The sequence below is a fragment of the Dipodomys merriami genome, unplaced genomic scaffold, assembly GCF_024711535.1.
Source record: "Dipodomys merriami isolate MVZ:Mamm:240054 unplaced genomic scaffold, mDipMer1.0.p SCAF_1689, whole genome shotgun sequence".
Lineage (NCBI taxonomy): Eukaryota > Metazoa > Chordata > Mammalia > Rodentia > Heteromyidae > Dipodomys > Dipodomys merriami.
This window is the reverse complement of record NW_027203036.1, coordinates 23034-37014: the sequence shown is the minus strand read 5'-3', so window position 1 is coordinate 37014 and position 13981 is coordinate 23034. Positions and strand designations below refer to the sequence as shown.

General features: G+C 38.7%; 1 non-coding gene across 1 annotated transcript; it reads right to left on the bottom strand.

The window, feature by feature from the left end:
• Positions 1 to 558: 558 nt before the first annotated feature.
• Positions 559 to 665, bottom strand: LOC138828941 (U6 spliceosomal RNA). Its single transcript, XR_011372435.1, has one exon. It is a non-coding gene; the product is annotated as a U6 spliceosomal RNA (small nuclear RNA).
• Positions 666 to 13981: the final 13316 nt, after the last annotated feature.

Genomic DNA, 13981 nt, shown 5'->3' with positions numbered 1-13981 from the left:
AAGAAAAAACATACTTGTGTCCCTGTCTTTGGGTTCATTTCCCTTAATATCATCTTATCTGCTCATATGCACATAGCTTTTGAATTATTCTGCTTATCCCAGACATATATTAGTTATTGAAAATAAGGGAAACCACGGGACCTATGTTTCTTTGGACTTGGCTTACTTCACTTAATAAAATTTTTCCAAGACTTTCCAATTCCTAACAAATTGGGTGATACCATTCTTTCTGATGGAGGCATAGAATTCTGTTGTGTATGTACACCCATATTTTCTTGATCCATTCATCTACTGAGGGGCATCAGGGTTGGCTCTATATCAGCTATTGTAAATAATGCTGCAGTAAACATAGCTGTGCTGGTAGTTTTAGTATGGTCTTGTTTGTGATCATTTGGGTAAATGCCCAAAAGTGGGATTGCTGGGTCATAGGAAAGCTTTATATGGAGTCTTTTGAAGAGCCTCCATACTGCTTTCCAAAGTGGTTGAACAAGTTTACATACCCACCAAGAATGCAGTAGAGTTCCCTGTGGCCACATACTCTCCAGCATCTGTTGTTGCAAAAATATGGAACATTTCACTAATTTGCATGTCAACCTTGCTCAGGGGCCATGCTAATCTTCTCTGTATTGTTCCAATTTTAGCGTATTTGCTGCCTAATTGAGCACAGAACATTTTTTATATATAAAGTGTAATTGATTTTCTTAAACTAGACAATTCAAAAAAAAAGTAAGTTCAAAAGAATTCTTGTGAAATTTTAGAACCATGTATTTCTTCTTCTTCTTCTTCTTCTTCTTCTTCTTCTTCTTCTTCTTCTTCTTCTTCTTCTTCTTCTTCTTCTTCTTCTTCTTCTTCTTCTTCTTCTTCTTCTTCTTTTTTAGCAATACAACAAACTGTTAAAACCATGTATTTCTTACATAAGCACACATTTAAGAATAAAGTCAAGATTGGCATGTCAAAAACAAAATAATTCCAGATATTTGTTGTTCAAGAGATGTATAAGAGGAGAAATTCATTTATTCTATACAAGGCACCTGTCATAATGAACACTGCAGCAAGTGTTAAGGTTTGTTAAGTTTTAAATGTATTTAATTTTGGGAATTTGCATATATATGCCAAAATTAGGACTGTTTGGCTGGTCATAAACTTTTCTATAAAGTATTTAAGGCTTATGGTAGCAGACATATGGTACTAATTATGTACCTTTCAGAGTTTATACAAACATTACCAATAAGAAATTGCAAAGTCTTTGAGTAAAGAAGCAGAGTGAAGAGTTAAGACTTTGTTAACCATATAGTTTCTTTAAATTTTTAGGGCTTCCTTACTTAACATGTTAGTGAGGAACAAATGATGATATAAGCCATATATAAATGATGAGATGAGCCATAAAAAGTAATCTTAGTGGTAATTTTAAAGACTACTCATAGCCTATAAAACTCTTTTTGAGGGGCTGGGAAGGTGGCTCAGTGGTAAAGCGCTTGCCTTGCATGCTTGAGGCCCTGGGTTCGATTCCTCAGCACCCATAAGCAAACAACAAGCCGGAAGTGGTGATGTGGCTCAAGTGGTAGAGCGCTAGCCTTGAGCTGAAGAGCTGAGGGGCAGCGCCCAGGCTCAGAGTTCAGGCCCACGACTGGACCCAAAATAAAAACCAAAACAAAATCCTCTTTTTGAACATCATAATCTTAGCCAGTTTTAAATGCACAGGAATATGAGAAAATAGTACACTGGTAATTGTTTGGTTTTTTATTTTATTAATCATTAATATTTAACTTTTGGTTTTCTTTATTTGTTGCATTGTTTCCCTTTTTGTAATATAATACAACTTTTTATAAGTCGTCATCAGGAGGTACTTTGAGAAGCTTACTGGGATGGCCAAAGATTTTTTATAGGTGCATGTGAGTTTACAAAGAAGAAAATTAAGAACAAAATATTTATTAAATAAATCATCAAGTACAGTCTGAATCAGGAGGGATGATAAATGTCCACACCCAAAATCTTAGCCCTCGTCGGAAGCGGCGGTATTACAGAGTTGAGACCACAAAAGTGAGAGACTGTTTTTGTGTTTTTTGTTTTTGTCAGTCGTGAGGCTTTAACTCTGGGCCGGAGTGCTGTCCCTGCACTCTTCAGCTCTAGGGTGGCACTCTAGACCTTGAGCCATGGCACCACTTCTGGTTTTCTAGTGGTTTATTAGAGATAAAGTCTCACGGACTTTCCTGCCCGGACTGGCTTTCAACTGTGATTCTCAGAACTCAGCCTCCTGCATAGCTAGGATTACAGTCGAGCCACCGGCACCCAGCATTGTTTTGTTGATTTTTATTTTGTTGGTCATGGGGCATGAATTCTGGGGTCTGGGTGCTGTCCCTCAGCTCAAGGCTAGCACTACCATTTGAGCCTTCATCTTTTTCTACTTCTGTAGTGCTGAGGAACCAAACCCAGGGCCTCATGCATGCAAGACAAACACTCTACCATTGAGCCACCTTCCCAGCTCCTGAAAGACTGTGTTTTAAAAAATCATCTAAACAACATTTGCTTTCTGCTTTGAGTTATATAATGAAATATATGAATATCTTTTTATATTTTTGTGAATTGTCATACTTCTAAATTTATACTAACTTCAGCCACTTTATCCTCTTCAAAATCATGAGAGATTTCTCAAAGTCTCTGAGAGATTTCTTCTGGGAAGATTGTATTTGCACTTATAATTTCTTCTGAGTCATTTTTATTTTCATTTATTTTTTATTTTTTTATTGTGAAAAAACTGTACAGAGGGGTTACAGTTACATGGGCAAGATAATGAGTACATTTCTTATCAAGCATTGTAGCCTCCTCCTTTATTTCCCCTTCCCATCCCTTCCAAGCCTCCCCCCCATCGAATCCTCCCCCCCACCCCCCCCATCAAAGTTGTAAAGTTCGTTTTCAACATGACAACTTGTACTTCTCATTGTTGCAATGGGTCCACCTGTATCCTTATTTAAATGACTTGTTTTTCCCCTTCCCCTCCACAAATTATACCAACATCAAATACAGTGAAAGCATGGGTTATACTGTGGGGGAGGGACATACAAAGCAACAAAGAAATAATCATATAAATGAGTTAGAAACAAATGTATGAAAGAAAAAAAAACATTTAAATACATATCTTAGGGTTCATTTTCCTAACATCACCTTATCTGACCTTTTCTGCTTGACTTATACATTACATATACTAACTATTGCAAATGAGGGAAACCATGGGTCCTATGTTTCTTTGGGCTTGGCTTACTTCACTTAATATAATTTTTTCCAAGTCTTTCCAGGCCCATATCAAGCATTGAAAATAGAAACAGCAATAAGAGACCTCTCATCTAAGAAAAGTCTAGGACCAGATGGTTTTACAGCAGAATTCTACAAGGCCTTCAAAGCAGAGCTCACACCAATACTCCTCCAACTGTTCAATGAAATTGAAAGAGAAAGTTCACTACCGAACACATTCTATGAAGCCATCATAACCCTCATCCTAAAACCAGGCAGGGACTCATCATTTTTATTTTTTATCAAAATCATTTTATATTTTATGTTGATTGGTTATCATACATCAAATACTTTCAAATGTACATGTAAAGTCTAAAGATAGCAGTATCAATATTCTCATACAGCACTTGTTTATCTGTTATGTACTTTCAGTATTATTGTACTTCTCTCGTTCACCCTTTCCATTCATGGTCTTTCTCTTTCATGCTCCATGTCTGCTACTTAGAATTTCTGCTGGTCTATTATCCTTCAGAATTCACTGGTTTTGTGGGAACATGATAGGGACCAACAGTTTCCCTTGCATTTTTTAAGAATTATAAGAGTGATGTGATTTTATTCTTTGCCATTCTAAATGGCAAAACAACAGATCTAGGAATTCCTTTTTACTTTTCTTCTATTATAAATTTTATCTCATAGGAATCATTGGGATAGATAAGATATTTTAACTTGTGACGTAAAAGTTCTTTTTCTTTTACAAACAACCTTTTTCTTTGATTATCAGTAAGTAACTACATGTAATGAAAACAAAGCTATCCTATGGTAAGTAGACCGAAGTTGTTCACAGGGATGAAAAACAAGGTAATGGGGCAAGTGAGAACAAAGGATACCCATCATAGAGCACAGCTCCTCAGAGCAGTTTATCATGTATACTTTGAGAGAATGACAATGTGCTGGGAACTATTGATTAAATCACTGAACACTGATTTATATATATGTACATATATTTGCATATGTATATTTATTTATATATGCATATATGTGTGTATATGCCCTTATATATGTACACATGTATGTTACTATACACACAAATTCACACATACATATACACATGTATACATGCACACATGGAGAAAGACACATATTTACAGCCAACGCAAGTTTCACTAGTTGTTGACTATGCCTTAGATGGAATGCTTGGAACAAAATATGTTGAAAATGTATTTGTCTCCATGAGTTCTTTTACCACTCCTCTTATCTCTTAAAACTGGTAGGTTTTGACAGATTCGACTTGCAAAATGCAGTACAAGTCACTTAGGAATCAGTAAGTAAAGAACATATGGTGTCTCCCAGCTCCCTACAGAATGCTTGCTCTTATAGACACTCTCAACAACCAAAGTAGCAGGAAAATACCCTTGTAAAGAATAAAGTTATATATCTCATTGTTGGAATGGGTCCACCTATATCCCAAGTTAAACGATTTGTTTTTTCCCTTCCCCTCCACAAATTATACCTACATCAATACAGTGAAAGCAGGGGTTATACCGTGGGGGAGGAACATACAAAGCAACATAGAAATCATCTTATAAAAATGTTAAAAACAATTTCATGAAAGGCAAAAAAACATTTGAATACTTATCTTGGGATTCATTCCCCTAACATCAACTTATCTGACCTTTTCTGCTTGACTCAGACATATACTAGTTATTGCAAATAAGGGAAACCATGGGACCTATGTTTCTTTGGGCCTGGCTTACTTCACTTAATATAATTTTTTTCCAAGTCTTACCATTTCCTAACAAATGGGGCGATGCCATTCTTTCTGATGGAGGCATAGAATTCCATTGTGTATATATACCATATTTTCTTGATCCATTCATCTACTGAGGGGTATCTGGGTTGGTTCCCTATCTTAGCTATGGTAAATAATGCTGCAATAAACATAGTTGTGCTGGTAGTTTTAGTATGGTCTTGTTTGTGATCATTTGGGTAAATGCTCAAAAGTGGGATTGCTGGGTCATAGGGGAGCTCTATGTGGAGTCTTTTGAGGAACCTCCATACTGCTTTCCAAAGTGTTTGAACAAGTTTACACTCCCACCAACAATGTAGAAAGATTCACTTCTGTCCACATCCCCTCCAGCATCTGTTGTTATTAGAGTTCTTTATTATAACCATTCTAACTGGGGTGAGGTGGAATCTCAATGTTGTTTTGTCGAAAAATGAACTTTACAACTTTGGTGGGTCGAGGGATGACCGGGTGTAGGAGGAAGATGGGAAGGGATGGGAAGGGGAAAGAAAGAGGAGCCAACAATGCTTGATAAGAAATGTACTCGTTATATTGCCCATGTAATTGTAACTCCTCTGTACAGTATTCTCACAATAAAAAAATAAAGTTATAAGGCTCTAAATGGCATCCTTCCTTGAGCTCTTTTCCAACAGACAGCATCAATTCCTAAGCAGATGAGTGAGTCCTCAGAAGACTGGACCTCAGATCAACATTTAACCAACCCATGTGAAAAGTCCTATGAGAGAAATGCTGACTGAGGTCTGGCTGATTTCCTGGCCAAGAAAATAAGAAAAGAAGAAAGTATTTTTAATGTATTAAAGTTTGAGAATAATTTGTAACCTGTCAATAAATGTGTAGAACACAACTATACCAACTGACAAAAAATGATGTGCTCTTGGACTTGGTGAGTGATTTTACATGTGTCTACACAAGTAGAATCAGCATAAATCAAGCCAGCATTTCTTCATTTAAGATGTGAGGAAAGGATACAGGTTGACCCATTGTACCAATGATATGTACAAGACACTCTATCAAAGAGGGGGTGGAGGGATACGTTGGGGAGGTGTGAAGAGAAGGGATGGTAGGGGGAAAACAAAGGAGAGGGTGCTCAATAAGAAATGTACTCATGTTGGGCACAGGTGGCTCAGGCCTCTAATCCTAGCTACTCAGGAGGCTGAGATCTGAGGATCGGGATTTAAAACCAGACCGGGCAGGAAATCCGAGAAATTCTGGCTTTTTTCTTTTTGCTTATGTGGTGCTGAGGAATCGAACCCAGGGCCTCATGCATGCAAGGCAAGCACTCTACCACTGAGCCACCTTCCCAGTCCCTGAGAAATTCTTATCTCCAATAAACCACCAAAAAAACAGGAAGTGGCATTGTAGCTCAAGTGGTAGAGTGCTATCCTTGAGCTGAAGAGCTGAGGACAGCGTTCTGGCCCAGAGTTCAAGCCCCATGAACGACAATAGAGGAAAAATAAAGAAATGTACTCATTACCTTACTAATGTAACTGTATCCCCTCCATACAGTATCTTTACAATAAAAATATATATTAAAAAGATACAATGAAAACTTCTATACTTATAGGAAGTTGTATTTGTCACTCAATATCAGTAGGGTATTGGTTTTAGGACCACAGGCATATTAAAATTTGGATAGTCAAATTCTCTACGTGAACACAGCATATTATTTACATTAGAATCTGCCCACAAACTAGTGCAGAGTAATTGCTATGAAAATTTTTACTACATTCTATGTTTGTAATGAAAAATAAAAGTATATGCACTATCAACAGATACAATTTTTTTCAGATAATTTTTGTCCACATTTTGTGGATGGAATAGGGAGAGCAATTTTGAAAAGCACAAATTTTATCACCAAGACCGGTCTGCAAAACAAGGAGCTCATACAGCATCATTGAATAGTATGGAACTCCAAGGAGAAGTACTTGAATTGAGACAGTATCAGAAAGTGTAAGCACACAAGGACTTTTTAGAAATGCAGCTGCTAGATTTCTCATGGAGAGCTTTCATAACACTTTGTGAAACACAAGTCAGAACCTCACTGAAGTGTAGATGGTTTTCCCTCACCTTTCTCTCATGCTCAGTCATTATCAATCAACATATAGCTAATCATGAATAATCCTCTAATAACAAAATGTTGATGGAGTATTTATATGCAGAAAACCTGGGAAGGCTAACTTTTTTCAATTAGGACAGTTTGTATTCTATGATCCAGCAGAGAGGAAACTAGGTAAGCATCCATTTACAGTCTTCTGAATAATTCTGCTTCTGACCACATCAGTTCTTTATCCATACCTGTGCCGGAGTGAGAGGCTTTTAAAAGACTTTAATGATTTTAAATTTAAATTAAAATGTGGAATGAAATTAGTTCCAATAGTGCATTACATTAAGATATTTAGAAACAACTGAGAAACGTAAAGATCTATAAGATTTTTTTGGAAGTGAAGGGATATTGGAATTTGGTTCTTTATATTTTAAGCAATTTGCAAAAAGAATTGGCAAATAAAATTTACATTTGCAGCAGACTTGACACTTATTAAATTTTGTATTGAAAAGAGCACATCCTCACCAATATGTCAATGCTATCCTCTTATTTATCTTTAAAGGTTTATGCTTCTGGTCTGTTAATATTAAAACAAAACATTTTTAATCTTCAGCTAGTAGTCCAAAAGGGTTTTGCTTCATCATGTCAGTGTTGAATAGAGTGTATGTATGTATGTATGTATGTATGTTGAATAGAGTGTATGTACACTTCAATGTACAACACATCTGGATCATTGTCAAACTTTCCACTTTTCTTCCTTCCCTTACGCCAACCCCACCTATCCCTTCAAGTTTTCTACTTTTATTCTCACATATATACTGAAGTATGCCCTGAGAGGAGACTCGAGCTGGTACAGCTTCTTTCCTGGCTTTGCCTTTGTTTTAGGGATTTTAGAGAAAAAAAACCCTCTAAACAAGGTTAACTTGACCTTGGCTCCAACTAGCCCAGTTCTTGGAATGGAAAGAATGCCTCTAGGTCCCTCTCCCCTTAACAACCTAACCCACCTTGATTGTTCAGTTAAGGACTGACCCATAAAACAGATAGGTTACAATCTGGCATCAACTGGTGACACCACATGCTTTATGGTAAACCCTGCCTTTTGCACATGCTTACAGTAAACTCGACCTATTACCCAACTGTGTGTGGTCTGGTATGACCATATAATCCTTTGTGTGTGTTACGATACCATTGGTCACCTGTGCTTGACCAGGCTTGACCTTAGGGATTTTGTCTTTAAAAACCAAAGAATGGGGGCCCCTCGGGGTCACAGTATCAGCTCCTGAGCCTGTGCTGAGGCCCTGGCTGGTCAGTGTAGGAATGTAGGAACCTCAATAAAGTTTCTTCCTTATTAACAACTTTGTTGTGGTGGAGTCTGTCACTCCGGAAGATTAGGTGGGCTTGCCTGCCCTGAGTAGTGGGTCTTCCTACTACATTTAATGGGGGCTTGTCCAGTATAGAGCTCTTAGCCACTCCAACCTGAGGGGGATTGAAGTCCTTGACTGGTAGGACAGTGTGTGAGCACTTGGATGTTGGAGAGAAGTTCCGAGAAAAGCCTCGAGGTAAATGCGGGCAACCTAGGTAGAGAAGGCGCCAGAGTGAGGCCAAAAGTAGGGTGAGGCTGGACTCAGCAGAGTCCGCTACGGCTGAGGAGGTCCAGGGACGCCTGGACCCCTCAATTCCACCAGTCCTAGCAGTCCTAGTTGGATGTGAGCTTGCTTAAAAAGTAACTTTTGGTTTGGGTATCCCTCCTCATTCTGTGTATAATCATGTCTGTCTGTGTCTCATTGTGCTTTTGCTTTTGCTTGCCATATTTGTAATTGGATTTATTTTACAGGAAAAATATGGGGCAAAGTGAGTCTACTCCTGAGACACCCCTAGACTTTGTCCTACTTCGTTTAAAACAAAAACAAAAACTGCTGGTTCTGCTTTGGTAACTTGCTTTTTTGTCAATGATGAAACTGCCACTGACCACCTGCAAGTGGCCCCAGTTAGATCTCAGCCTCAGGCCTTGGCTCAGGGGGTCTGAGCATGGGGGAGAATCTGTCAGTCTTAGGGGACCACTGCTAGGGACATTTTTCCCTTGCCCCAAGATGACTGGGAATTCTCCTCCACTTTGGAAGGCCCCTAGGTCAATGTTTGCAAGAATCTAAAAAAAATCCTCCAGAGGTGAGTGGAGGGGAGTGGGGTTCAAGTCCCCTGGTAAGTGAATGGTGGTGGGATGTCGTCTCATTCACTGAGAATTGATTTTGTCTTTGTGGCCACTTGTCTGTCTAGTTTACTTTGGTGTGTTTTCTGTTCTATGTTTTCTGAGGTTGGGAAGTTCTGGGTGAGCATGGCAGGCTCATTCAGCAGACTCTGGATTCAGCTTGCTGAATGAGAACAGCACAGAGTTCTGGTAGGGATGTACTGGGGACCCGTTAGTCCCCAACTCAGCCTTTGGTTGTTGTCTAGTTTTGTTTTAAAATTGGTACCAGTTTTAAGTGTGGATCCTTCATTTTTGTGTTTATTTGTGCTTTTGTTATTATGTGAAGAAGAATGGCCAATAGACAAATGAAGAAATGCTCAACCTCTCTAGCCATAAAAGAAATGCATATCAAAATAACATTGAGATACCACCTCACCCCAGTTGGAATGGCTATAATCAAGAACTCTAATAACAACTGATGCTGGAGGAGATGTGGCCAAAAGGGAACCCTACTGTATTGTTGGTGGGAGTATAAACTTGTTCAATCACTTTGGAAAATAGTATGGAGGTTCCTCAAAAGACTGCACATAGATCTCCCCTATGACCCAGAAATCTCAATTTTGGGCATTTACCCAAATGATCACAAACAACACCATACTAAATCTACCAGCACTACTGTTTATTACAGCATTATTTACCATGGCTAAGATATGGAACCTACCCAGATGCCCCTCAGTAAATAAATGGATCAAGAAAATGTGATACACAAACACACACAATATACATATATGTATGTATATATATGCATATATATGCATATATATATACATATATAAGGGAATTCTATACCTAAATCAGAACGAATGGCATTGCCCCATTTTTTAGGAAATGGAAAGACAGAAAAAATTATAATAAGTGAAGTATGCCAGACCCAAAGAAACATAGGTCCCACGGTTTACCTAGTTATTTGCAATAACTAGTATATGTCTGGGACATGTAGAAAAGGTCAAAAGCTATATACATATTACCAGTTAAGATGATGTTAAGCGAAATGAACCCCAAGATAGGGACACAAGTAATTTTTTTCTTTCTTTCTATTTTTTCTAATATATTTATAAGGTACCATCTGATGTTTTTTGTTGCTTTGTATGTCCCTTCCCCACTGTATAACCCCTGTTTTCACTGTGTTTAATGCTGGTATAATTTCAGAATGGGAAGGGAAAAAACAAAATGTTTAAATAGGGATACAGGTTGACCCATTGCAACAATGAGATGTAGAAGACACTGTTGAAATACGAACTTTACAATTTCAGCAGGTGTTTATGGGGTGAGGTGGAGGGGAGTCAGAGGTGGAGTGGTGAGTATAGTTGTGGAAGTGGGAGGGAAAGGATGGTAGGGGGAAAAAAGGAGGAGGCAACAATTCTTGATAAGAAATGTACTCATTAACTTGCTCATGTAACTGTAACCTCTCTGTACAGTATTTTCACAATAGAACTTATTAAAATAATAAAAAAGAACGGCTTTTGCAGAACTCTGCCAGGTCTCCCAATAAATCATCATTCCTTAGTTGACTGGGACTGATGATATACTGACTCTGGGCTCTTCTCCTTGTGATTCTATCTTCTATTCATCTTTTCTCTCTTTTCCTCTCCTGAAGTAGCACATGACATTCTATGTTTCATCTTTTGATTTCTGTCCTTATAAAATGATAAACATTGGATTCTGCTACACCCCAATGTGCAGTATAAATCCTGGCTGTAGCTCATAAATTTGTAGTGGAGACAGACACACCAGCCAATTACACTAATGCAATGTGATGTTTTTGTTTATTCTTGCCAAATTTTGATGATTCTGTTTATTAAATCTTTTTCAGCTATTTAGTCGATTCTGGAATAGGTCTATTGGATTAGAAAGATATGGACCTTGCAGTTCTGAATGGTACACAGGTAGTCACAGGCCTGTGAGGGTGTTGTTCAATGTGCCTTTACACAGGGAGCTGTGTGCTAACATTCATGGACTAGGAGAGAGTGCACTTCATGTGAGAAGCATCTTGCGGACAGAAGACTCACAGCACAAGAGTGAAAGTCACTCTGGAGAGACCATGTGCAGGTAAATTATTAGAGAACCATGGAGAAACAAGAAAACACAGCTTAGGGCTGGGAATTTGCTTTCCCAGACCCTATTCTGTGATTAATAAATGTGTCAAAGCAATTCTCACACAAGTAAGTGAAATATTTGCATAAAATTTCCAGCCAGAAGAAAACCACAAATAACATCAAACCAAATGTGCACAAAAATGTCCAGACAAATTGCAAGTCAAAAACTTCTTCAGCAGGTTGCAGGGCTCACATCTATAATCCTAGCTACTCAAGGGACTGAGATCTGAGGATCATAGTTCAAAATCAACACAAGCAGGATAGTTGGTAAGACTCTTATCTCCAATAAACTACTCAGAAAAAAAACAGAAGTGGCACTTTGGCTTAAGTGGTAGAGTGCTAATCTTGAACAAAAAGAGCTCGGGAACAGTGCCCAGACCCAGAGCTCAAGCCCCATGCCTTACAAAAAACAGAAAAGAAAAAATCCCCACAACTATTCCATTGAACTTCTCATAGAGGTGAGACACTGGAACAATGAAATACTCCGAGATTTAAACAAAGGCATGCACCTTCCAGGAGAAATGGGGATTGAACACCTACTTACCAAATGTGAGACTTGCCAGATACCATTACGAAGAATTGGGTCAAGACTTGTAAATAAATGGGCAAAAACAGAATGTAAGCAAGCAGGGGAGCACAGGGGAACATGAAGATCCTGAAGCTTGCACTAAGTGAGGAATTTATACTTGTTTGCTTCCTGTCACTCTGGTGTCAGCAAGTGACAGAGGTCAGTGCGTGCTGACAGAGTTGTGACTCCAGGCTTAGATCCTTCTCCAGAAAACTTTTCTTTTTGTCGGTTGTGGGGCTTGAACTCTGGGCCTGAGCACTGTCCTTCAGCTCTTCAGCTCAAGGCACAAAAACAAGTACAAGAGAAGAAAGTTAGGAAGTTAGGAAGTTGGAAAGAGGGAAGGAAAACTCTCGAAAGAAGATCAATCATACAGTACCTTAGAATGCTCATACAAAATATTGCAAAAATAGCAGGATACATCACCAAGAGCCGTAAAAAAGTCCTCTCAGTTAATAATTTATTATTCTGTAATTACACAGATTGTGTTTTCAAATAATCCGCTTTTCAAATATAATGCAGCCACAGAGGGCCATGACTTCATTTGTTTAAGACTAAAACGTCTGATTCATGTATAATGTCCCATTCATAAATGAGTGGAATCAAAGTCTCTAGTGCCCCTGATGATGAGGCCCTCCCTTGCCAACCACTGGGAAAAATAAATACTACAAAATTCAGTAGGAAGCCACCTTGTTTGGCCAGCTTCACTCTTCCTAGCTCTAAATTTCCCAGGATTTTCCATTTCATGAATCTCGTATTTTCTCCCATAAGCCCAGCCAGGATGGTTACAGCTTCTCAATTCTTCTTTGCCCACATCCTTATAAAAACAAGTTGTTTAAGGATACAGGTGGACCCGTTGCAACAATGAGAAGTACAAGTGGTCATGTTGAAAACGAACTTTATAACTTTGGTGGGGGGGAGGATTGGGTGGGGGGCAGAGGGAGACTGGGAAGGGATGTGAAGGGTAAACAAAGGAGGAGACTGCAATGCTTGATAAGAAATGTATTCATTATCTTGCCCATGTAATTGTAACTCCTCTGTACAGTGTGTTCACAATTTTAAAAAAAGATTTTTAGAATACGTTTCCCTGAAGTATCTACATCATAGGAAATCTCTGTGTGTGTGTGTGTGTGTGTGTGTGTGTGTGTGTCTGTGGGTGGGTGGGTGAGAGAGAGAGAGAGAGAGAGAGAGAGAGAGAGAGAGAGAGAGAGAGAGAGAGAGAGAGAGAGAGAGAGAGAGAGAGAGAGAGAGAGAGAGAGAGAGAGAGAGAGAGAGAGAGAGCACCATTCCAGCATTAAAAATCAGTCATAGATGCTGGGTGCCAAAGGCTCATACCTGTACTCCTAGCTAATCAGGAGGCTGAGATGTGAGGGCCACAGTAAGAAGCCAGCCCAGGCAAGCAAGTCCATGAGGCTCTCCAATAAACTACTCAGAGAAGGCCAGAAGTGGCACTATGGATTAGGTGGTAGAATGCTAGCCTTGAACACAAAGAAACTCAGGGACAGTGCCCAGGCCCTGAGTTCAAACCCCACAACTTGCAAAATATGTCATACAAAAGTCATACAAATTCAGTAGTCATACAAATTCACTGAACACTATGTTGAAAATGAACTATACAATTTGTTGGTGAGATGGGAGAGAAAAACAGAGAAAGTAAGGGAAGGGGAGATATTGTCCAAAAAATGTATTCATTACCTGACTTATACATCTGTAGCTTTTCTGTACATCACCATTATAATGATAATTTTAAAAAGGCATAGACCTAAAGATATAGAAATTATGTCTCAGTTAAATAGAATCAATAACTTCTGGCATCAATGAGAACATATAAAATCCATATTACAGTTTCACAAACTGTTTTTTTAATGGGGGAGAGCCAGACTCCTTGTAGAAATGACTAGGTCTAGGGCTGGGACAAAACACACAAACACACACACACACACACACACACACACACACACACACACACACGATCTTAGCAAAATAATAGAAAACTCCA